This window comes from Lissotriton vulgaris, chromosome 8, assembly GCF_964263255.1.
Source record: "Lissotriton vulgaris chromosome 8, aLisVul1.2, whole genome shotgun sequence".
In the NCBI taxonomy this organism is placed as follows: domain Eukaryota; kingdom Metazoa; phylum Chordata; class Amphibia; order Caudata; family Salamandridae; genus Lissotriton; species Lissotriton vulgaris.
Genome location: NC_141696.1, coordinates 477,894,121 through 477,920,906, shown reverse-complemented (window position 1 = coordinate 477,920,906; position 26,786 = coordinate 477,894,121). Strand labels below are relative to the sequence as shown.

At 48.5% G+C, this 26,786-nt stretch overlaps 1 protein-coding gene and 1 pseudogene across 2 annotated transcripts in view; one reads left to right on the top strand and one right to left on the bottom strand.

Annotated features, from left to right (window-relative positions):
- Positions 1–26,786, bottom strand: part of LOC147697203 (septin-10-like) — a 348,351-nt gene that overhangs the window by 305,568 nt on the left and 15,997 nt on the right. The gene's annotated exons all lie outside the window — the stretch shown is intronic.
- LOC147697204 (syncytin-2-like) lies at positions 7,300–8,203 on the top strand (annotated as a pseudogene).

Here is a 26,786-nt window from a genome sequence, read left to right as displayed (position 1 = left end):
CTATCACTTGACAGGTTTTTTGGGGGGCCAACTCCATCACTATGCTGCTTTTTACCTAATGCTTTTATGGCACTCATAAAGTTCTCATACCCCACGATCAAGTTCTCCTCAACGAGGCCAGGTAGAATATGTTCAAAGACCCACTGAAAATTCGGGAGATTCTTAAATGACCAAAAAGTGCGACCATTCTTTCGAGAGTAAGATATATTATCCTTCCTCTGATTCCAGAGTTATAAAGTTCTCAGATTAGTTCAGGCGCCTTAGCATGCGCTTCACGGACGATTTGACGTTGCCACATTAGGTTTAACATTTTCCCCGTGTTCTAATCACTAAGCATGCCCGGGCCTTTACCGTCATTTCCCGACGCATGCGCAGTTTGTGTAGAGGCAGCGGAAGCCGCTCGCTTCATCACGCATGCGTGGGGCATTAACACTCCACTCTGACGCATGCGCAGAATCGATACAGGAGCTGATTTAGACGGCTTACACGGCAGGACCCATACACAACTGCCGGCAATTAACAGTGCGCTATTTAAAGAACAGTCTTCCTGCCGATCGGTACCTCCCGGGGCGAGCTCTAATGAGTAACGAGGTACCGACGGACAGGTAAGACTTTGAGGCTCCCTAACCTTTTTTTTTTACGTTCTAAATGGTTTAAAGGGATGTAGTACCCTAAATAGGCCTTTTGCCTTGTTAGACTGGTATACCTCTCTCAGTATTGAACTAGTATTCTAGATTCAATATTACATACATCTTGGGGCAGCACTTTGTGTACCTAGGAGTGGCTTTGATACCCTGTTTTACTGTAGCTCATAGGTTTTGGAAGTTTTATGGTGTACTTTCTCAGACACCTGCATTCTTTCCCTGCAGTGCGGGGCCTCCTCCCAGAGCAGCCAGCCAGGTAGAGGTGAGGCAGGATATCCCTACTAATGAGGGTAAGTCCTGAATAGGTGTAAGCATGATTATACAAGTTACTAGTGACAAATATATTAAGTTTGCTTCACTGTACATATGTCAACTAAACAATGTGTATGTATGCCTCTCTTTTCTTCCTTTTACTACTTGTATTTTATTCTAGATACCGGTGTATGACCTGACCAACAAATACAAAGCAGGAATATTGGTGTAGTACAAAACAATTTTCTTTATTCTATTAGATTTATCAGTTGTCACGCATTTTTGCAGCAGCAGTCTCACATATTTAGATCTGGTCCTGAAGAAAGCCGCTGATACTATGTTTTGGATCAATAGGCTGAAAAATGTTGACCATTAAGTGACAGTGGTTTATATCTATACCACTGTGCTGTTTCCTTTTTAACCCTGTCAAACGGAACACATCAATAAAGTTATATAGTGTATCCACTTAGATAGTTTTAATCTCACTTACCTATCCTTCACACAGCGCTGCATACCTCACTACACCTACTCCCTCACATATGGGAATACCATCCTTACTTCCTTATAAATAAAAACATCTCTGAGCTCCTTCCTTAACCACCGAAGTAGCAGCTCCCAGTGTTGACTAGGTTTTCCACACTGGTAAGGAGGACCCATATGATGAAGCATGTCACCCTTGGGTGAGTGAGGGTTCTTATCCTTAAGGGATGTCTCCCCCAGTCATATTTCACTTGTAGTATTATGTTGGTTTAGACAGACCACTCACATGTTTTCACACACATATGTTTAAGACTATAGGTGTGCCAGTTAGTGTTGAGCTTATATTAGGGAACACACACCTAGTGGTCTATAAACTATCCCTTTAGACCCCCAATCTACGGTAGTTTTTCAGTCCATGTACTGTAGCGGTTTGCAGAACTTGTTCTTTCTTCTATAGGAAAACACTGCAGAACTCAGAAATTGCACTGGGTCCACTTTTGAAAGTGAAAAGAATTTATTTATAAAAAACGCACTGACCTGAACGATTTTTCTTTGATGCCTAAACAAATTTAATTAAAGATACTTGCTATTTTTATAAAAGTTGCGTTGTCATTTATTAATCATAGTGTGTACTTGGAAATGTCTTACACTCCTCTGTGTTAAGCCTAAGGCTACTGGACTGCACCACCCCCTAACAGACCACCTTGGAATTACATAGCAAGCCCTGCCAATAGTAAGGGAAGCCACTGGACTCTTTACACGATATAGCAGCAGAGTATTGATATAGCACATAAAGGAATTTGATTATCTTAACAGCCATCAACATAAAACAGCATGCATTTACGGCATGCCAAAGATCCACAAAGACCAAACAGACCCCCCGTATAGACCCATCGTCTCAACAATAGGCACAAATACAGAACCACTTTCCAAGTTTATTGACTCTTATTTGCGCCCTCATGTGCCCAAAATTACTTCTTACATTAGAGATACAGGCGCAATGATATCAAAAATAGAAAATCTACCGTTTGACCCCAATAAAGACTTGTTAGTCACGATGGACATTGAAGCGCTGTACAGTAACATCCCACAGCAGGAAGCCTTGTCAGCTACCAGCTGGTTTATTGATACCTTCAACATCTTATGTCCTAAGGACTTTCTATTAGACCTGCTTCAGATTGTCCTCTCTGAGAATATTGTAGAGTTTGGAAATTCCCTCTTTCGCCAAATCAAAGGCGTCAACATGGGGGCATCTGTGGCTCCATCTATTGCCAATATCTACATGGCAGCCTTTGAAACTAGATTTATCCACAATGAGATAGCCCCGTTCTATGAGTCCATCTCCCATTGGTCCAGATACATAGACGACATTTTCTTTATCTGGACCAATGGGAGAGATTCTCTCCATAAATTTCTTGAATGGATTAATTTGACAGATGTAAATCTTAAATTCACTGCTCAATACAGCGACATACAGGTCGAATTTTTAGATATAATCATTAAGAACCAAAATAATAAACTCATTGTTGATCTGTTTATTAAATCTACAGCGAGAAATACTCTCCTTCATTTCAAGAGTTTTCACCCGCGGTGTCAAAGAGAGAGTATCCCCTTCTCCCAATTTCTCCGAGTCAGAAGAAATTGTTCGAATCTAGCAGATTTCGACATCCAGGCCAAAATTATGAGACAGAAATTTTTAAATAGAGGTTACCCACACAGGTTGGTCCGAGATTCGTATAAACGAGCCAGATTTTACGATCGCGACCACCTCCTCAGAACAAAGCCACCTGTAACTAATGATCAACTGGTGTGTATCACAAAACATTCAACTCTTGACAATACAGTTAGACATATTGTCAACTCAAATTGGCATATTCTGAATTCAAACCCCACCAGTAGTAAACTAGATAGACCTATTTTTGCACATAGGAGAAACAAAAATCTCAAAGATCTCATTGTGCACTCTCGCTTTGTGACTAGTAATGCCCATTCAGAATTTGTGCAAAGATCAATCAGTAACAACTTCCCTGTTAGAGGCACTGTCAAATGCTCATCCTGTAAATCCTGCAGTAACATCATTGAAGGTGAGTTTTTTTAACATAATGGTTGTCGGACCTCTGCCCAAGACATGTGGAACTGCAAAACTATGAACTGTATTTATTTCATTTTGTGCCCATGCCAACTTGGTTATGTAGGCGAAACCTCTAGATCTGTCCAAACTAGGCTTACAGAACACAGGTCAGCTATTCGTACTAATAAACAACTAGCCCCTTTAGTGAAACACTTCACTGAAAACCACCATGCTCCAGATGAATTTAAATGGCGCATCTTGGAAAAAATCAGACTCCCTAATAATAAAGGTGGTGATCAAGTTAGAAAGAAAAGGGAGGTCTTTTGGATTTTCTCCCTGGGAACTTTCAAGAAGGGCCTTAATGCCGAAATTCCCTGGGAGAATGCCATCCTTTAAGACCCCCTTTCAGCTAACTCTCAGTATAGTCATTTCTTCTCTATCGCAACTGTTCGCTGTGTCACTTTCTTTCACTAATTGTTATGAACCAGGAATTAGTGAGCTTATTTAGAAAGCTATATCTCCCTTACGCTGGCTTTTCTTAATATATATGCGTTTATTTTACACATATAAACCTTGGGAAATACATGATCAATACAATGTGATCATTTTTGTACTATTAACTAGGAATCATTGAACTCACCCAGAAAGCTATATCTCGCCCCGTGTTGGTCCTTTTATACATGTATGAACTTGACACATATATATTTTCGATAGGCATGACCAATAATAACGAGTCATATTGGATCCGTCTTAATCTGAATGATCTTTAATATTCACATCATTAAAGATCTTTGGGGTTCGGGGTTAACTAGTATTGCGTACAACATTCGGAATAAAGTAAACTCATTCATTTCTTATGAATGGAGACGCACTTACATTCAATGGATCAAAAGTTCGAGTGTTTTCAAGCGCCATCTTGAAACGGGATCCGCATAGGACCGCTCTCTTCCCATTAGTCCTACCTTCAGACTAATCAGCATTAGTAATTATAAACATATTTATTAGGGTATATTTCCTCCATGCTAGCCCCTTTTTCCATATATATATATATGTAGCCAATTTACAGATATATATCTGATGACAAATAGGACCATTACCATTGTGCGCAATGGATCGTTTTTATTTTCAAAAGATCGGTCCAAGAAGATTATTATTGCCAATAACATCTTGATCTGTAAAATTTATATACCACTCATGTAGGGAGACGCCCTACATTCACTAGATTGAGAACTTGAGCGTGTTTTCGCGCCATTTTAGATTGGGACACGCTGAGGACTTCTTCCTCCCCAACAGTCCTTTCTTTTGATCTATCGGCATCATGAATGACGCCGGCATTTTCGCGCCAAGAATTCCCTTTAAATCAGCTACCAATTATCCGGCAGGTTATCTTCTTTCCGTGTGGAGGACGGGTCCCCACACCACGAACGTCGGAGCGGCACCATCTTGCTGTCCGTTTATCGTCTACTGATTCAAGGTAATAATATTGTTTTGCTGGGTGCTCTTAGACTTCTATGCACCAAACTCTATCACGTAGTGAGATTTAAACCTAACTAACTCTCTATCGTGAATCCATTTTCAGAGACGTCTTTTAACCTTCCCTCAAGGCATCACTACCTGGTGATATGCATCAAGATTGATATTCTATACTACTCTAATATTTTTAAGGTAATTAGGACATGTATAACCCTTTTATTATATAGCCTAATAGATGGATGTAGGTCGTAATAATCAAGCTATTACTAGCGATTAGCAAGCTCATGTCTTCCTACCGCTTATATTACCTCCTTTCCTCTCTTCCCTCCTATCTGCATTACCAGCAATACTACTACCAAGGTTTTTAGAACAATTATCTGCTTCTCAACATACATCGCCTGCTCCATCTGGGAATATTCAGGTATCTACATTGCACTAATGAACCATTTGCCCTAACTGTGCCAGGTTAGAATAATGTGTACCTTGTACCATATATAGATACGCACATATTATTGATCAGCTCCCTTTCGATATTCTTTTTCCTCTTTTATTTTTCGCCCGCCGCTTTCGACCATCTATCAGTCATGAGATTGTGCTGGGAAGTTAGATAGTGCAACACCTGGAACAGGAATGAGCTCGCTGCCCCTGTCCAAGACATCGCTCATCCTTAGCACCATTATCGACGTATAGAATATTACCGTGGACATCAGGTAAATATATAACCATGGCTAACTAATAGCCATCACTTTAGCGAATATTTAGCAACTAAATGTGTTGCATTCTATAGGTTTATACACACTGTACATCCCCCTTCCACCTCTGTCTACCACATTTCCTATTAATTCTCGTAGTTGCAGGGCTATCCACATATCTTGCTCAGTGTATTTGACCCATGTGGCTCTACTTTTGATAACTACATCCTAGGTTTTCCCCTCTTAAATGTGCCCCTTGTTTATTACTAGGATTACCTTCATCTTTAAAAACGATACTATACTTATCAAAGATATCTGAAGAGTTCACCTTCCATCATTTTACTGCATGGATAGAGCTTCCACTGTTGTAAGTATATTGTCACGTATTGAATGCTATGCTATGTTTTATTGTAATCTCTCGAAACATGTATTAGAAGTCGATCTATCACATATCTATAACCAACCAGGTGGCGACATACAACTTTATAGATTTTGAATATATTAAATATATGTCTATTCATGAAGATGTCATCAGTTGTCTCTATATGACGGGGTTTGTGTTAAGTGATCAATCTATGATCAGTTCCTACTGAGTCAGATACTGTACAATCGCTAGATGTCATTCTGCTAATCATTGGCATTGAGTGAACAAACTGTGAGTTTTGGTCAGTCAGATAGTGAGGAATGTCGTTCTGTTATGTTATCATTGAGCATGTTGTTTAGCCATTTGCACCTAGTGTATATTGATTGATATGTCGATAGAAGATTATGAATGTATGGATTATATTTTAACATATATTTTTCTTTTATGTATGTATTTTCAGGACTTATTCTGTGTCTCCTGAAGAAGGCGGTTCACTGCCGAAACGCGCGTCGAGTTTTTATGCTTTTTCTCATTATGTGATTTATTAAATGTGTTATTTTGTCTATAATTTTCACTGCATTGAACAGGAGTTTTATGTTATATGTTTATTATAATTGTTTGTAATTGAAGCATTTTTTACCCCTATCATATGGTTTGACTTTTTGGTCATACACAATATGATTTTTAATAATATTGATTAAAAATATACGTTTTACATAAATACTGTTAATCTTTTGATTATTCCTTCTTGACCACTGACCTGACTTAATTGTTCACACAATTTTCTCAGATGTCCTAGGATTTTTTCCCACACCAGTTGTTACCCTGCCCTAGGAGTCTATATATTAACACTACCCAGGGGGTCCTTGTTGTTTTCACGTGTATAGCACATAAAGAGCCAGATTCCTATACAAATCCACACAGATGTACAGGATAATAAAGACGAAATAGCACAAATGCTGAAAGTAGGTCCTCACAAGACTACAGAATGGACAGAAACAGTTCTAGACTTTGGACTTTTTAGGAGTAGCATCCCCACCCCACCCAAACGAGTGCAACAACTACTTAATAATCCCCTTGTCCCTGGATTGTGCCCTTAGGCCAGGACTCAAAGTTACTGGATCAGTTTTTTACCCATGTCCAAAGGCATTCCAATATTGAGTTTTCCTGTAGGGCTATGCCACTATGGAATGACACGGACATTAGTCAGGATGTAATAGGTCAGTGTACACATATATGGGAAAGTAATATTGCGTGATACACTTGGATGGTGCAGTAAGCCCCGGGACAGTCATGAGATTAATATTGGTTTCTTTATGTTTCATGGGGAATGGTACCATGAATGTAGGGGAAAATAGCAACTGTACTACCACAATAGATAACGCCGGCATGCAGAGGGGAACCTCAAATCACATAGACTATTATTGGCAGTGCGGAGAACTGTTATACACTCAGTTATCACCTAACTGGACAGCCTCTGTTCCTTGGTTACTTTGGACACCCCAGTCTTGGCTATTCCGGTAATATATATTTCCAAATTACATGACCACCCCATGAGAAGTCCAACTACCTTGTTGCACCATCCCAAGAGGAGAAGAGCTGCCAAATATTATGGCACAACCACCTGGAAAGATGTTGGCCAAGAGTACAGGTTGTTCAATGACGCCCAGCTGTTTTCTGGAAGTGTCCTAACATTTATCAATGGTTGCAAATTAATAGATGGGAACTAATGAATGCGATCAATGCCAAAAAAGCTGGATTCAATGACATAAAGGAAGAGCTGCATGCCATGAGAATGATGATAATGCAGCACCAATATGTACTTGATCTTATGACGGCCATGGAAGGAGGAGTATGTGCTGAGATAGGGACTGGTTTTTGTACTTACATCCCTGCATATAATGCGGACAATGGATCATCATCAGAGGCCATACAAACTTTGCACAACTTACAAAAGAAAATGGTGGATAAAGGAGGTGCCCCAGATGAATGGTTTATGGGTTGGTTCGAATGGCTACCATCCTGCATGTCGAGACTGTTTAAGGCTTTCTTACATCTTTTTGTGATTATGCGGTTGATATTGTGTGTTTTTCAATTAGCTACAGCTTGCTGTAAGAGGATGAGCGCAAAGGTGGGAGGTAAGTTCATAGTCAGGCCACCTACACAAGCAGTAGATGCTCCAGGTAATACATATCATTTGATACTAAACGCAGATCCAGGGTTATAGAAAGAAGCTGAAATATCAACTACAGAGGGGAAATGTTAAGGAAAGTATAAAAAGCGAAGAAATCTCACCACCACAGACATCAGTAGAGAGCGGTGCAGAACTATAGGTAGTTAAAGAGCAGTACAAACCTAAGCTTTACAAAAACGCAAAGTAGGTGGGAGTACACCAAACAGCAGAACATAAGATCAGCAAGTTTTAGTTAAATGGGAAAACATGCTTAAAAAGCCCTGAAGAGTTTACAATCACAGCGCACAAGCACGTATTCCATTCTCGTTGGTTACGGAGATGTGATTAAAAAAATATGTGGTTAAAGGTAACTTTAGTCAAAAGTATATTTATTCGCTAGGTGGCCAAGACGGCGGCCGGGACGGAGGTGTAGTTGCGGAGCTCCTCGCCCCGATTCCCCGAAACCCTCACAATCGCCCTTGAAATTCGCGGATTTGGCTCCCCTGCACACCCCACGACGTGGCGAGGACCCACAGCCCCGCAGTGTGGACCGGGGGAGGTGCAATCGCCCTGGCCCGCTGCTGCTGCCTGCCGCGGCGGGAGATCGCCTGAGGCCGGGTCTGGCACTGATCGAGCCCGCCGCGAAGAGGAGACAGGCGGGCTCACAGGTCTGGACTGTGCTTGCTGACCGGGGTGGCTCCCCGACACCGACAACCCCCTCCGAGACACAGAGTGGCCGCCTGATAGGAGCCGAACCCTTATGCCCGCAGCGCCTAACGGCCCAGCCGATCCCCAAATCTAGCTCCCGGCTTTGGCCTACACGGCCACGGAGGGCACTCGCAACAACCCGGTCCGCCCCGCCTAAGCAGCCGGGGTAGGGACACCTACGGAGCGGGTGTGTGGCTGCCGGCCTCATAAACAACACGGCACTTAGGAGCGGGCACACGCGCAACCGAGGCGGACTGCGGCCTGGATGCGCTCTACGCCAGTCCCCGGCTTGGGCCTACGCTGCGGTGCAGCCTAGACAGCAGTCACACTCAACCGGCACGCCAGCGACGCTGGGGGCGAGTCCACATTGCCCCTCCCTGCAGGTGAACCCCCAATACTGTGTGCCGCCCCACAAACAGAAGCCTCTGCGGAGCCCTGGCCGAGTCACACACAGCGCAGCCACGGACAGCAATGAGGCCTAAGGCGGAGTACTCCATCGCGGGGCGGCCCCAGTGAGCACCTGAGGCTTGCTCCGATCTGAGGAATCGGGGCTCCTGCCCGACTGTGTGCGGCCCCTTCAGCGGCGCCTGCGAGGCACCTGGCATCTGGCATCGTGGGCGAACCACATCAAAGCAACCTTGAGGTGAGGAGCGGGGGGTGCTCGGGGGGCCTGGTGGTCGTGCCCCCGGCGGGAGGAGAGCTAGCGCCTGCCCACTGGTGGACCCCCCTCCAAACCCACTAAGAACTGCATAGGAGGACCGGACGGGTGCGGATTGGACTCAGTTAGCACCCTGAGCAGATGCTGTGAAACCAGTGGCTGACCCGGGCGGCAAAACTTTGCCCTCATCTACATTCGGAGAGGCAAATCGAGCCCCCGGAGCAGTTAGAACTCGCTCACGGCCCATCTGCACCACGAACCGCACCACCGGTGCGGGCCCAGGTCTGTGGCTGTCTCTGGGACCCCCGGGGATCGAGTTTTGGTGAACTGACTCTAGCAGTGTACTCCTAACCCACGGGGCACAGGCTGGTCCTCATCTCACACCACAATGACCACCACCAATTGCAGAGGGGGCCGACCGATTAACGAACTGCTCATGAAAACGTCCTATAAACCCGAGAAATCCCAAACACCCACATCACCGTCGACCTCGGCGTCCGCCCCAATCAAGGAGGCTGAGGATGCCCCTATAACGAAGTCGTTTCTGGAATCTCTCTTCAATGCGCTACGCGACGACTTCCAGACTTTGAAACAGGAACTGGTGAGTGAGCAGAGAGAACTGCGCAGGGATCTGGACAGACTGGGGGAAAGAGTGGTGGCAGTGGAAGAATCTAACCACGCACATTGTGAGGACCTGGTGCACCTCCAGCAAGAAGTTCTACGCCTTCAGGAACAGCAGGTGGGTCTCCAGGCTCACGCGGAGGACTTTAAAAACCGTTCCCGACGGAATAACATACGGGTCAGAGGTGTGCCATCGAAAGCGGAGGGGAACAGCGTCACGGAATATCTCCAAGACCTCTTCCGAGAGATCCTCAACGAATCTGCTGACTTTCCCATCCGTATTGACCAAGCGCACCGAGTGGGACTGCCCCGCCGAGCCCCTGCACCTCCCCCGGACATCCTGGCATTCCTCCCGGACTTTCCCCTGAAGGAGAAGATACTGAGAGAAGCACGCCGGGCGCAACCTATCCGCTTCCGGGACAACCCTATTGAGCTCTTCCAAGACCTCTCCGTTATCACTCTTCAGAAACGCAAGGACTTCAAGGCGGTCACCATGTTCCTGAGGGAAAAGGGAGTGCCCTACTCCTGGGGGCACCCGTTCCGCCTGATCTTTAAGTGGGAAGGCACCCTACATCAACTCCGCTCGCTTCAAGACACATGTGCCCTGCTGGGCCTGGAACTGCCAGACGACACATCAGACGGAGACTCCACCCCGGGGTCTTCCCAGGCTAGCCTGCCGCAGCCCCTTGGCAACGGCTGGCAACAAGTACGAAGACGCCGTACACCTAAACATCGCCTCCGCCCGGACCCGGGGACAATTGCCAAAGACAAAGCTGCAGCCATCGAAGAAGTCGTTAAAGATACCACCACTCATTCCTAAGCTTAATTCAGACAGGGAGCCATAGTTACCGCATTCTTTCTAAGTGGGGGGGAGGGGAGAAGGGCGGGGGCCACTGCCACAACCTCCTATTTTTTCACCCCACGGGCCTGAACTAGCTCTGGATAGGCCCGGGACAATGACTATTGGTTGGATGTTACAAGTTGGGGTTCGGGTGGGACTGGGAGGAAAAAGTTGTTTGGGGGGGGGGGGGGGGGCGGGGATTGTTCTGAGCTGGTGGTGAGACGGACAATGTGCCATCCCGGGTGCTGTTTGGGATCCGGATGGGGCTCAGTCTGGTGGGGGGGAAAGGGGTGGGATTGGGGGAGGGGACCAGTATGCCAAGGGACGTCGACAGGCTTCATATACTGCTCACTGTTCACCACACATCGTGATGGGACTGTCTTCGCGCTACGCCAAACCCATAACACTCCAAGATGTCCGATACACTTAAGATATTGTCTCTCAATGTAAAAGGCCTCAACAATCCAATTAAGAGACGAGCTGTGATTTCGTATCTGGAACACTCAGGGGCAGACATCTGCTTATTGCAGGAGACTCACCTCCTACCGAAGGATTGGCACAGGATGCGCTCCAGGGCCTTCCCTAAACAATTTTTTTCATCACTTCCAACTAAAAAAGCGGGGTTGGCCATGCTTGTGTCCCGACGCTTTCGGGGCAGAGTGGGGGTCAAGGTAGGAGAAATTAAAGGCCGCCTCCTGGCATACACCCTTCTTATGGGGGCCAGCACAATGACAATTGGTTCCATATACGCCCCAAACACTGGCCAAGAAGCTATTCTCAAGAATGCACTTTCAGAAGCACTACAACCCCCTAATACCCACCTACTCATTGGGGGGGGACCTCAACCTAGTTATGGACACGCACAAAGAGAGGTCCGGACACCGATATGGGGACACTGGAGCGCTATCTGAGGCGGGTGGGCTGTGGCTGGGAGAAAGGGGCCTGTTGGATCTATGGAGGGCGATACACCCCAACACAACACATTTCACATTCTACTCACATGTACACCGCACGTACGCACGCTTGGATAATTTCCTAGGCTCCTCAGAACTAAAGACTCGCATCACCGACATCTCCATTGTCCCAGCAGCCCTCTCTGACCATGACGCGATAGAATTGACACTCACCGTACCCACAACTACGCGCACCCCGGGCTCATGGCGGCTTAACGAAACCATGTTGCAAAGACCGGCCGTCACCACACAAATCCATAAATGCATTTCGGACTACCTTGCCACCAATGATGGCTCCGTCACCTCCATTTCGGCTCTTTGGGGTGCCTTGAAAGCTGTAGTGCGGGGGGAAGTGATTGCTATAGCGGCTGCAGACGCCAAAATTCGCAAAGAAAAAAGAGATGATCTCACAGCACAAGTGGCCGAGCTTGAACGGGTTCACAGCCATACTGGGGCTCCGAGAATTTGGAAACAGTTAAAAGCCGCCAGGGCCCAACTAGCCAGCCTTGAAACCGACAGAGCTGAGTTCGCCGCCCTCCGACTCCGCCATTCCTACTACGTGGGGGGCAACCGCACCGGACGCCTCCTAGCTAGTGCCCTACAAGCCAAGACGCAGCGCTCCAAAATCACCACCCTCCTGAATGACTCTGGGGAGACCCTCACTGAAGACGCGCAGGTTGCAGAGGCCTTCCTCTCGTTTTACGCTTCCCTATACAGGGAAGACCAAGTGTCGCCCGCGGACATAGATGCGTACTTGCAATCGGCGGATATTACACCGCTGTCCAAAATGAATTCAGAAGCCTTAGACGCTCCTATTCGACTGGACGAAGTCCTGGCCGCAATCTCCCGCTTACGGGCGCTCAAATCTCCAGGTCCTGATGGTTTCTCATCAGGCTTCTATAAAATCTTTGGCCAACTTCTGGCACCGGTACTCACGAGGCTATTCAACTCATTCGAAGGCCCGAGTTCCATACCCCCAGATATGCTTGCAGCAGACATAGTGGTGCTACCCAAACCAGGCAAGAGCCCTACACATTGCTCGGCGTTCCGTCCCATCTCGTTACTTAATCTGGACTTAAAATTGTTCACTGGGCCCGGTCTTCCGGGAATCCTCGAACCAGATCAATCGGGCTTTGTCCCGAATCGCCAGTGCAGCGATAACACTAAAAGGCTCCTGCACCTGGTGGACAAAACTCACTTCCAGGATTCCAATTCGGCGCGGTTAGCCATAGACGCAGAGAAAGCGTTTGATCGTGTCGACTGGACTTACCTGCAAAAAGTCCTACAACGATACCAACTGGGCGACCGATTTCAATCCTGGATAGCGAGCTGCTACCACCACCCTCAGGCTAAGGTCCGCTTAGGTAGTCTTTTTTTTTTGTGAACCTTTATTTGTAGTACATGTGATTACAGGTATGGGCCTACAACCATCCCGGCCGGCCGCTAGACAAAACGAAAATACTGCAAGCAATATGCACAGTTATTACAATTCGGAGCCGAGGATAATAAAATGACAGTACATAGTTTGTAAGCGGACACAACAGCTTGAATCAGGATTTAAGAGGTTCATTTTCAAATAAAGAACTAAGGAGAAGTGCCGCACAGTCGCACACAGTCCCGCGATAGCGTGCAAATCAGGATATCTGGAAACAGTAGCAATACGGGGGAGCATCAGGGGATAAAATATACAAAACAGGAGAAGTGGAGGCACAACCCCATCGTGTAACAAGTCTAACCCCCGCCCCTCAACACCAAACATACCGCAAGGAGCATGAGCGACGACGACACTAAAAGAGAAGAAAGACTAAAGGGCCATAGAAACAAATACTGATCTAACACCCATCCCGCAACCCCCCACCCTGCACACCCGCAGAAGGCCATGGCCTACCCCCCCAGCTGCGTGCCTGTCGCCCCAATAGAACCCGAAATATAGAAAGATAGGGGAAAGAAGAAAAGAGAAAATAAGCGGAGGAGGGCCCTCATCGTGCCGCCCGGCCCCGCCCTTCACCCCACACCTCAAAAATCCCAAAAAGGAATTAGTACCATGATGAAGAATAACAAATCCCGAGCACAATAACGATGAAATATCGATCGAGTATACCCACTGCACCGTCTGCCAGTAATAAAGCCAATAGGCCGTGAGCCACCTCATCCCTGACCCTGTCTGGCAGTAGTACCGCCAGAAGTCCTCTCGTTAATCAATGTAAAGCACAGTACTGAGGGTCCAAACAGTATGGATGGGCCCGGACGGGGCGTAGCCATAAAAGAGCATAGTAATCCAAATCCATCCAAATATAGACAGCAAAGATCAGGCAACATCAACGCCGGTCCCATGAACCTCCCAAAGCTGACAGATAATAACACCATCCAGGAGAGGAGAGTCACACAGTCCGGCCACCGCCACGATACAACCAGGCCAGTCCAAGAAGGAAAACAGCGCTCCACCCCCAGCCGGACATGTGTCCCAAGGATACATCCACACGAGCAATCAAGTCGCGGGCACGGGAGCCCGGTCCTCAAGCAACCCTCGGTGCCCCCGAGGAGCCGAAACCTCCTCCATGGACTCAGCAGCAAGTGCATCGGCAGACCCCTGGAATAGGACCGTGGCCGCCATAGATGGCGAAACAGCAATAGCGTCCATCCTTGCACCCAGGTCTCGGACATGGCAATCCATGGTCTCATGCAAAACTGTTAGGGCAGCCAATACGTCCCAGGATGTGAACTCCTTCGTGTGTTGCGAGCATCTCGGCCCCATCCTTGCAACAGCCGTCCGACACGGACGTGGGCCGTAGAGAATGGCACCAGCCGCCATCTTAATCCAGTCGGCCCCGTCCCTCTTCACCATACTCAGGGACCAGGCCTTACTGTGAGGGCGCCGCGGGATGCGTCTCCAGGGCAAACAAACTGTGGGGCAGGGTCCAGAAAGGAGAGCCACAAAAAGGCTAAAGTCCCGCCGGGCCCCGGGAGTTGCCCGCCTATGTCGGGGGCAGTCCTTGGCTATGCCCGGGCAACAAAATTTGGGGAGGGGGCAGGAGTCATGCGCCCCCTCCGATCCTGTGCCACCACGCTGCCCTTCAAGGGTCGCCGACAAGCGGATCGGGTCTTCACCGCTAGCAGCGGTCCTTCATATCATCGGCACCCACCGGCAGGCTCCCCACCGCCATCAACAGCCGTTGGTGCTGCAGCTGTGGCCGGAGGCCCCGCCATATCAACGCCCCGGTCTCATCACCGCGCGGGCCGCAGAGCAGTCGGGGACAGTTCCCAGTATCGGCTGCACGCAGGAGCTCCGGGGGCAAACGGTAGGTGCTCGTTTTCTTTCCTCTATCAAAGTATGCCTTCATTGCACAGGATAGACGTGTGGGGCGAAAGGGCTCGCGGAGCCGAGCGACTATGCGGCCATTTCGAATGCCTGCTTGGCTCCTCCTCCGCTTAGGTAGTCTTAAATCTAACCCCTTCGAGATACAACGAGGTACACGTCAAGGATGCCCTCTCTCACCCCTCCTATTCGCCCTTTATGTGGAGCCGCTTGCGCAGAAACTCAGAGATAATCCTAATATCCATGGTATTACTTTCGGCCATGAACCTCACGTGGTGGGACTATACGCCGATGATATCATTGCTGCCCTAAACAGACCATCCCGCTATATACCTGCCTTCCTAGAGGAATTGGAGAAATTTGGGGCAATATCTGGCTTCAAGATCAACCGGGGGGAAATCTCTGATTCTGCCTCTGGGCAGTAATGCCCACCCGCACACTCCTGCACCCAACTTTGGGTGCGACCTCCACACATCCTCACAGCTCCCATACTTGGGAATCGCCCTCACCTCCAACACCGCCGCGACGGCATCCCTTAACTATAAAACACTCACCTCCCAGATCCAAGCTGATCTTGCACGCTGGTCGAAACAGCCCCTTTCCCTGTTGGGCCGCATAGCGGCGGTGAAAATGTCAGCCTTGCCTAAGATCTTTTATATCTTCCAGACTCTACCAATCCCACCACCGCCTGGTGCTCTGCCGGACTTACAGGCCGCCCTCCACCAGTTCATCTGGGGAAAGAAACGCGCACACCTGCACAAACAAGTTGCGCACAGAGCTGTGGACGAGGGTGGTCTTGGAGTTCCCAACCTCCTGCAGTACTTCCAAGCCTCGCAACTCCGCTATTTGGTAGAATGGTACAGGCCAGAATCCGAGAAGAGGTGGCTGTTCCAGGACAGGGCAATGGCCCAAACCTCCCTATGGAAGATACCATTTCTCGCTCGCCAACACAGGCCACGATATCTCCTTAACTCCCCCATCATGCGCACCATCATGAAAGCTTGGGATGCAGTGGCGGTCAAAAGAGGATTAACAACTTTCCCCTCCCCGCTCACCCCGATTCTAGATAATCCCGAATTCCCACCGGGCAACGACCCCCGCGCCTTTCCGCAATGGCGCGGTACGGAGTGCCGCTCCGCTGGCTACTTCTTTGAATCGGAGAGCTTTCTTTCCCTTAACGACATTGTGCAGGACTATGGGGGTAACCAACCCTCACCTGTTCCAGTACTTCCAACTACGTCACTGGCTGTCAAGCCCAGATCGCGCTCCCTTAGTGAGTCGGCAGCTAACACCATTCGAAAAGTGGTTGATCACAAAAGATTCCGACCGACACCTGATCTCAGACCTTTACAAGATGCTTTCCCCTGCGATCGGCCCAGGCAAAACGGCCAGACAGAAACGCTGGGAATCGGAACTTGGCAGGGCATTGTCACCCAAGGAATGGGGGTTTATCTATTACAGAGCGGCACACACCACCCGTAACACCACTGCCAGGGAAGCAGCGATGAAACTGGCCATATACTGGCATCTTACCCCAGTCAGACTCAACCGTGGCAACCCCCTTCGGAGCACGCTGTGCTGGAGAGGCTGCGGCGAGCAGGGCACTTTGACCCACCTGCTGTGGGATTGCCGCACTGTCCGGGACTACTGGAAAGCGGTCCTAGATGATATTGACTCCACCTTCCAAACCGAAATCCCACGCTTCCCCGCGTATGCCATTTTAGGACTGCCCAACGCGCTCACATTTCCCTTGAGGTCCATACGCGGCAAACAGATGGGTATTGCCATGCAAGCAGCGTCACAACATATCCTATCACTCTGGGGATCGCCCACTGCCCCTACCCACACTGGTTGGTTGCACAAATTGTGGTTCACGCTAGGCATGGAACGTATCCAGGCCACACTGACACACACCACAAACTCCTTTCAGAAAACTTGGCAGCCGCTTCTATCCCTACTAACCAAAGAATTTAATGAAATCACTTGCCCCAAATATCTTCGCATCCTGCGACTCACGGGGCCACCGCAGAACCCTCTGTGAGTTCGAACATCCTACAATACACAGCTTTAACCGTGTCACACCACAGGTCCCTTGTGAACGGCATACTGGTCGGGGTGGAGATGTTGGGAAGAGGGAGGGGGGTTTTGTTCTTCTTGTTTGGGTCGATTGACCCTTTTGCACGGCACCTCAGTTACAGCACTGGCTATACATATCTATGTTGGCATATTGTTTTTGCTTCCTTGATGATATTTAGAGAAGACGTGTCTGTCTGTCTCGCTCGCTATATATGCCTGCTACTTGCTTGCTGTATTGAAATGCCCTTTTCCGCTTTTGATTCAAATAAAACAGATTTGAAATTAAAAAAAAAAAAATGTATATTTATTCAAATGAGAAGTCTTGAGAACACATCAATAAAAACTTGCATACTAGGGAAAAGAAGGTTTAATGTTTCAGAGGTCTGTTAGGATTACGATAATGGGAACTAAGAGGAGAGGACACAAGATAAGGACACAGATGATTGATGTTTGAGTGAAAGTATATTATAAACTCGTATTTTTCATGACTTGTTATTTCTTTTTAAGCTAATCAGCATTTATATAAAAGGGCTGCCTGCAAGCAGTATTTTGAGGTCAGCTTTTCAGCTCTAATGAGTTGACTGATATCCGGCTGTTGTGATTAAACATACTCTAGCCTTGCCAAGGAGGTCTTGTCTCTCTTTATTCCAGTTTTGCCACAACAATGGCAATATCATCTGAGAGAGCAAAAGGATACTGTAGGTCATCAAAAGGGGAAAGATTATTTATTAATAGTAAAGTCAGAGATTCACCTAAAAATGGAAAAGAGGTTCAGTTAGCTCAGAGTTCTTACAAATCATACCTGGTATACGTGTGTCTGTTACTAACAGAGTATCTGTTCATAGCAGAGTCACAAGCAGACATAGACAGGGTTACCTTTGAGCAGACACGCTGCTTCAACTCAAACAGTTGGTAAGAGTACCAGGAGGCAGGAAAAGGGTGCCAAAAACGTTGGTTGAAAACAGGAGCAACCAGACCTGAGGCAATGTGCTGCTTTTTATACCCAACCAGATGCAAAATCCTGCTTATAAAGTGAGCAATAAATAAAATACATGTTTAGAAAAGTCAAAGTCAACAAGATACCAACAATAAAGCAGTCACATGTATATACAGTTATTCTCCCACTGTTCGAAGATGGGTCCAAGGTCTTTCTTGCAGTTGCCATACTTAAGACTTTCTGCAAAGGACCGGTTTAATACATCATCTTAAACATTTTGCATTGCTTGAAGATGGATAGAAGGAAAGCTGTTACTGAACGTTTTGAGTCCTCACTCAAATTCCAAATCATTAGAGCCACACTTGGGATGTGGATGCAAAGGTCAAGTGTGCAGTTCTCACCTCCAACATATCCATTTGATACAATGCTATGCTTCCTATGAGGAATAGTCCTTCTATATGTAGATGATTGAACAGCACTTCTTGGTTAGATTTGGAAGCATCTAGAACTATGGGTATAGACTGCATCTCTGGCTAAAAAGAGAATTGCTTCACACAGCACAGGATTGGAAACCTGTCCATGCTGACTTCAGTAGCGCCTCTTGCAGAAGCCTCATATGTACCACATGAGGTACAATGAAGAAGCAAGAAGCCATTCAACTGATGAGATATTAAAATTTGATGAGACATCAAATTGGGCTTTGAATGAAGAAAAAAAAGAGTTTCTTGTGGATGAGAAGAAGAGTCTCTGCAAAAGTATTCACTTTACAGATACTCTGAAGAGAGAAAAGACCCTTTGCAGGGTCAAAGAAAGGAAATGGAGGAAATCGAAATCTGAGCCAGACGAAGCGGTGAATCGAACGGCACATAGAGCCTACCTAACTAGCTACAACGCAGCTAGAAGGGCACACCTGGGCTCTCGAATCACGGAAGCTAAGAACTCCTCGAGGGAACTCTTTAAGATTCTAAAGGAATTTACAAACTCCAGTGCCAACAACCGATCACTGCCATTCACCTAGGAACTATGTGAAGATTTAGCCAGCCACTTCACCAACAAGATCGATTCAATTTATCGTTCCTTTAGGTCTGAAGAGAAGCAGGACAAGGCAGATCCTACACGGGAGCCCCTAGCCTAGGATCTTTTCCTGACATAATGAGTGAAAAAGTGGGTTCTTTAATCATGCACGTAAAATCAGGTTCCCCACTGGACCTGGTCCCACCAGCAGTTTTAGTAGAACTTTCTCCGGTCTTTAGCCCTGAATAAGCGAGCATGTACGCCCTCTGCTCCTCTCCTACATCAACTGCACTGGCTCCCCATTAGGAAGCGGGCCATCTTTAAATTGTTATGTACGGTCTTTAAGTCTCTACAGGGGATCGGCCATGCTTACGTGAAGAAAAAACTTGAATTGTACCGACCAACGCGGCAGTTAAGATCTAGTAATCACTCTCTACTTTGTACTCAGAGAATCAGAAAGGTCAAGATAGGTGGCCGGGTTTTTTCTCATCTTGCCCCTCAGCATTGGAATATGCTCCTGGAGGAGATTCGTGCCTGCTCTACTTTCGCACGGTTCAAGAAGCTATTCAAAACCTGGCTGTTTTAGACTCTACTGCCCATTTGGTGTCCCGCTCTCAGGCGCCAAGAGATCCCTCCGGGATGATTCTCTGCACCATACAAATGAGTAAAATAAAAATAAATATATATGTTTCAATGCCCCAGACACTGTATCCAGAGTATTTAAGATGGAGGAGACTTGTAATTAGCATGTTGAATACGATTTTCATTGTCAACTGAAAGGTTTGCAACAACCACTTAAGTAGCTAGTTTTTAGCAGCCAGTCACCTACATAAGAGTAGATAAAGATTATTTGTCTACTTTGGAATAATGCCACTACTGCCCAGGCACAGGGAGAATGCCTCCAAAGAGAAGAAGGTTCTTGAACTGAAAGTGATCATGGTTTTCTGCAAATCTCAGCAATTGTCTGAGGTTCATGGCAATTTATATGGAAATCTGCATCTTAAAGATCTACAGAACACCTTTATTTCGCCTGGTGGTGTAACTGCAGGAAACATCTAATGCCATTTTATTTCTAACACTCACATCTTTGCTATTTTTAGGACCAAAATAGCACTGCATTCTATTAAGAGGTCCTTTTTTAGGTCTTGCCTATGCAGCGCGCTTGCGCTGCCTAGGAAAAAGACCTATAGAAATCGCTTTGGTTTTTCAGCCAAAAACGTGCATGCATTGCAGTGCTTTCAATGGCAATGCGTGCAATTTTGGCGATTCCCTGGCCATTTCCTTGCGGGATCGAGCTTTGGCAACATATGTTTGCTTGCTCCTGCAAGGGAATCGCTGTGTGTTTTCTCACACTCCCCCTACCCCTCCCACTTGTTAGCCCAGTACTGTGTACTGCTTCACTTTCGCGGCCGCGGGCCGCGTTTGTGTTTCAGCGCATGTTTTTTTTTTAAGTTGACTGTCAGGCTACTTTCCATGACTCCGACCCTCGAGTCTTTAAACCCTTTTTGTCCCCATACCCTGAACCCCAATTTACGGGAGTAACGCTTTTTTAGAACCGAATGTAGGGGCATTTGATGTTTTCATTTGGCATATGGTGATGGCCGTTTGAAGAGGCGCCTGACTCCCGACACCGTGCCTACCCATTCAAAGCGATACTTGGGTTTGAATGTTGTGCCTTTGGATGTGAGGCTTCCTTGGCGCACATGAGCTTGTTCTTCCTATGGTGAACGCACAGAAGTATGCAGTGAATGAGCTCTGCAATAATATCACGGCTCCTCGAATGGCCACGACTGGAGGCCTGGCACGAAATGGGGGCTTCCTAATGGATATAGAGGCAGCAAGGCATGCTTTCATCTTCGTAATCTTGCATGAAGTGTTTACAGTAATAATACCTTCCACGATAAAGCCAGCGTTAGAGACCACGTTCCAGTTAGAGTACACAGAAGGGGATGTAGCCTTACGGCCAGAGCTACCAACTTTGGAGCTGATGAGCCGGGTTCGTGTCTTGGCTCAACATCCTGTGATTCTAGGCAAACCCCTGAATCTCTCTGCGCCTATCAAAAATGAATGTGCTGTCGCAAATGGTGCTCGTGTAAAGCACTCTGATACCTTCGGGTGGAATTTGCGCTGTATAAAATCGGCAAAAGCATATACTTTCCTTGATATCATTAAGTCACTCCAGGATGTTATCACGGGCAAAGAGCTTTTGATGTCCCTTCGGCTAACCTGGGCACATTATAAAATCGAAGCGGAGTTTGCAGTTAATGGGGGGTTAAGGAAATTATATTTATGTTGCTTTGCTGACGAGCAACAGTAATGTCGTAATTGATTCATCAATAAATGCTACAGGAAGGACTCGGGGAGGATCGGCAGCACAAAACACTACGAAGTTTACGTGCACACCTTTGCGATTACAATAACTGTCACGCATCTGCCAAGGTTTGCAACGTGCTTCTTTTCTTTGAAGTTTTAATAGCGCATACTCGACACAAAGGTATTGGAGCGCTTTATATGAGCACCAGTTAATTACACAAGGATACTGGTGCTGAGGGAGAAATACATGTCTGACGTCACAGGCACTGGCTGTCCTCCAGTCTGAGGGAGGATTTTGGTCATTTTGTGGGTCAACATTTAAAATCACCACTCAGCAGACAGTGATCTGGCAAAGGGGCCATCTGTGTGAGGGCAGGTTCAGAAAGGGGCACACCCTCAACCCCACCCCACAAATGGGTGTTCCCCTTGTCTCGCCCGGTGTTCGAGGGCTTCTCCCCAAAGAGCCACCCCTTGCCCATCCCTGGCGAGGCTTTTAGCAGTGGGAGGATCGGGGGAGTGGGCAGCAGGCAGCATGGCATTGTTTTCATTGCCTCCCTTCCCCTTCCGCTTCCTTCTAGAACTCTCTCCTTAAAGAGACAGCAACCACGCTGCGGACATGTATTTTAAACAGGTAACACTGGATGTTACACTTTACAGATGTGTAGGATAAAGTACCTGAGATTTGAAGAGATGATCAAGGCGGCAGGAGATCCAAACTAATTTGTCTCGCAAGTAGACGAGTGAGAACAGGAAGATGTTGCTGCCGTAACAGAGAAACGGATCACCACAGACTGATAGCATCATAGCATGTTATGACTTCTGAACTGCGCAGGCAGCAGTCTGGAGGTCGCACGGGTAGAGTAGGTGTCTGCTTGCTGGACAGTACACGCAGTAAGTTCTGTACTGTGGTGGTGGGAAGATGGACTCTTCCTCGTTGTAAGATTCTTGTGTTGACCATTAGATGAGCGTGGCAGAGGCTTGGGGGACACTGAGCTGTTGACGTTGTGTTTATTGAGCAATGCGGCCACGGGGAGAAAACACTTAGGCCCGGGTTTTGAAATTGGATAAAGTTTAAAAAGAAAAAAGCACTGGCAAAGCCAACAAGGTCTCGTCTATGTTAGCGCTCTTGGCTTTGCCAATGTCTTTCAGCCATGTTGTAGAGCAGCAGCATGGTTACGTTACAAAAAAAAAAAAAGATTTGTCAAAAGACTGAGACTGAGACTAAAAACTATCGACTAAGAACGTGAGCAGGAAAATCAAGACTCCAGTAAAGCTGACCAGTCTGGAGCAAAACCTAAGAGAAGAAGTTCCAGAATTAAGAGACTAAACCACAAGTATCAGAGTCCTGAATGGACTTATCTGGTGTTGGAAGACTTTGAAAATCTTGAAATAAGTGACAAAAGTGATGAAGAATTGATTGCTGATCAGACTGACAAAGAAGTGAAACCAACTTGAAAATTGCCCTGTGTAAGCAACCCGTGTAAAGTTACAAAGAGGGGTTGAAGCTTCTTTTTAAGCCAAAATGTCTGATTCTACTGTGAATGGAAGGCCAAGACGAACTCGTTGTAAAACATGCTGCAAAGTATGTTTGTGTAGTATAGCATTAGTACTGATATTATGGATAGGAATAACAATAACTATTCCTTACATGATTAGTAAAGATACTAATTTGTACCCTACTAAACCAGTGACAGATGACACAGAAGAGCAACAAACAGAAGATGCACCACAAAGAGTAGATACACTAGAGAAAGCAGTGAGCCTTAAACAAACTAGAATGATTTTAGATGCACCAGATGAGGAAGGACTACATTATCCTAGAATCAAGAACAAAACTCATTTAAATGTATTTGCAAACCTTTTAGTACACTACGTAGAAGCAATGGAGATAGAAGACTGTTACGTCTGTATGAAGCTACCTACTTCAGTAGCTGAGGTTGTGACCTACAATCACTTGCCACTAACATATGGAATTTCCTGTAGTATTTTAGCTAGTTTATTCTATAAAAGAGGACGTTACGGGGGCGTGGCTTAGCGGGCGATCATGGCGGACGTGGCTTGCTAAAGCTCCCGCCGGCCCGACGATTATCCTTCGATTTTTCCTGGCCCCCGGACCCAGAAAGTACATCTTACCTGGGGCAAAGGTGGTGGACGACTTTGGGAGCCATCCGGTGCCGGGACCGGCGCACCGTAACCCTTCCAGGCGGCGAGACGGACTGAAGCAGCGGGCGGCCTAGTGCAGCTCGGACAAGCCGGGGCCTCAATTTTGGCCACCCAGACCAGTGAACTCGTCCTGGGGTCTGCGGCGCCATTTTCGGTCCACGATCCGGGGCTGTCTGCTGCGGGCGGGCCGCTGCGGGCTCCCCTGCCTTTCCTCGTCTTGTAAGCGAGGCGGGCCAGTGCCCCGGGGACGCCTCGGAGACCCTGCGGCCTGTCTGGCCTTGGCGGAGCCGGGGCCTCGAGTTTGGCGGCCCCTGCCCGGAGACACCAATGCAGATCCTTGGGCCCGAGGTGCAGGAGCATAGGAGCACCGGGAGCTGGGGGACCGGTCGTGCGCCCGGCCCAGTCTGCAGCCTTCCCCATCCCTGAGGTCGCCGGAGCGGTGGTCGGAGGGCCAGTGAACTGGACAGGAGTGGACCGTGCAGCGTTGGGGGTGCCGGGGGACCCGGTGAAACTTGGCGCCGACCCGCGGTGGGGATCTACGAACTGTGAGTGTTGCCCCCCCCCCCCTCAAATCGAGCTGCGGTGCTGCTGAGAGACACTGTGCCCGGGGGGGTCATTGGGGGCCCTGCCCGGACGGCCGTGCTGGAGGAATCCCCTGGCAGTTGTTGGAACTCGCGGGGTGCACCAAAGCAGGCGGACATTTAGGGAGAGGTGCCCCGGGCGGAGCTAGCACGCGCTGGGCCTTGGCCTGCGAGGGTCGGTGGAGACGAACTTGGGGACCCCCCCTCCTTATCCTTTGGAGTGAGGGGCGGCGAGGGGTGAGAGGAGGCCATTACTTGTGAGGATACCTGGTCGGTGCCCTGCCCTTGGTAGCTGTTGGAGTGAGGGTTGCCCTACCGCGGGGAGCAGCCGGCGCTTTGAAGACGCCCTCGCCGGACGCAGCCTTGACCATGACCAGAGGGGGAGGTGGACCTGCTAAGCAGGGGCCCATCGACAAATTCACGGAGCCACAGGGCGGCCCCGGAGCGCTGGGCGGCCAGGGGCCGGGGCCGGACAACGCGGCGCTGATGGCAGCTATCACCCAATCGAGAGATATGCTGGATGCCAAAATTGGGGCTGATGTGACACTCCTGAGGCAGGACCTGCGCAACGCAGTGGCGCGCATAACAGAGGCTGAGTCCAGGATTTCTGTGGTGGAGGATGATGTCGGGACCCTGAAAAAGAAAATGGCGGCGATGGAGAGTGTCCAGAAAGGTCTTGCGCTCCGGGTGGAGGATGCCGAAGGACGGGCGCGCAGGAACAACCTTCGCTTTGTGGGCTTTCCGGAAGACTGTGAGAAGGGGAACATGGGACGCTTCCTTGCTCGATGGCTGGAGAGTTGGCTCCCTCCGGATACCCTGTCCCGATGCTTCGTGATTGAACGCGCGCACCGGGCTCTGACGCAGAAACCGCCGGCAGGTGAACAACCCAGGCCGGTGATCGCCAGAATTCTAAATTTTCATGATAGAGACACTATTCTGCGGGAGGCAAGGACCAATGACTCCCTTACGTACGAAAACCACAAAATCATGATCTTCCCCGACTACACCAAGATGGTGCAACAACAGAGACACTCCTTCCTGGCCGCCAAGGCTAAACTTCGGGGTCTGAAGATACAGTACTCCCTACTCTATCCGGCCCGCTTACGAGTGGTCTTTCAGTCCAGAACTCACTTCTTCGAAACACCAGAAGACGTTTTCAGATGGACAGATGAGACGGTGAGGGTCAGGCCACATCCCCAACCGGGCCTTGATCCAGGTCACTCGAGTGACTCATCGCAGGCCCAGAGTGACCAACACGCCCGGAGCCAAAGGAGTAGGAAGTCCAGGTCCCGGCGCCGCAATGCCTCCAACGCAGGGCGTAAGAATGCTGAGCCAGCTGATCCGGACAACTTGGGTGGAAGTGGCTGAGGTGCAATGGGTGGTCCAGCCCGCCTACGGATACCGACCGCTCCAGCAGTGGGGGTTGGTCCGCCGGTGCCTTGCATAGCGGATGGCTACATGCTGTGTTAACTGTTACGTTTATGGACTGTCCCATTACAGGTTCGGACTATGGGACGGGTTCGGGGTGCTCCGATATAGGGGCTGCTAGCCTCCTACATGGTTAGGAGTGGTTAGGGGGGGGGGGGGCTTTAGCGTCAGTGGGTGTTCGGGATCCATTGGTATGGTAGGCTCTGGGCGCTCGGTTTTGGGCCCGGGGCCGTCCATATCGCGACAGATACTTCAATGTTCCATGAGGTATAGGGGGGGGAGGGAGGCAGTTGGGGGGCTTGGTTGGGGGACAGGTTGGGACAGGAGTTGGGGTTGGCGGGGTAGCTGGAATGGTTGGGGGGGGTTGGGGACGGGAGTTGGGGGGAGAGACGGTGGGGGGAGGGGGGGAGGGGGAGGGTGGCACAGTGTCTGCGTTACATAGGCAATTCTCTTGTGTGGGTGTGTGGCTTCAGAAGCACAGGACCTTTTATCTCCTCCCTATTGACAATGGTTGATCCACAACGGTCAGGCCTACCAAGGGCAAAGTTACGAGTGGTGAGTTGGAATGTCCGGGGGATGCTGGATAAAATAAAGAGAGGGGCGGTACTGCAGCAGGGGAAGAGGGTGGGGGCGGATGTTCTCCTCCTCCAAGAGACACACCTTCAGGGCACCAAGACCCTCAGTTTACAAAGATATGGCTATCAACAGGTATTCCATGCCGGGTTTGCGAGGGGGTCCCGGGGGGTGGCGACCCTGATACATCGTAGGATTTCCTATGTACATGAGACGCACTGGGTCGATGCTCATGGTAGATACGTGTTTGTCAAAGGTCTGGTGGGAAACGAGCCGATGGTCTTTGGTAGTGTGTATGCTCCGCCCCCGTTGCAAGATGCCTTTATTGAGAAGCTGTTCGAAGTGTGGACTGACGTCCCGGATGTGCTGGCGATTGTGGGGGGGGGGACTGGAATGATGTGATGGATGGACGGATGGACCGATACAGGCCCGGTAGGGAACCCCAGATCACGGCG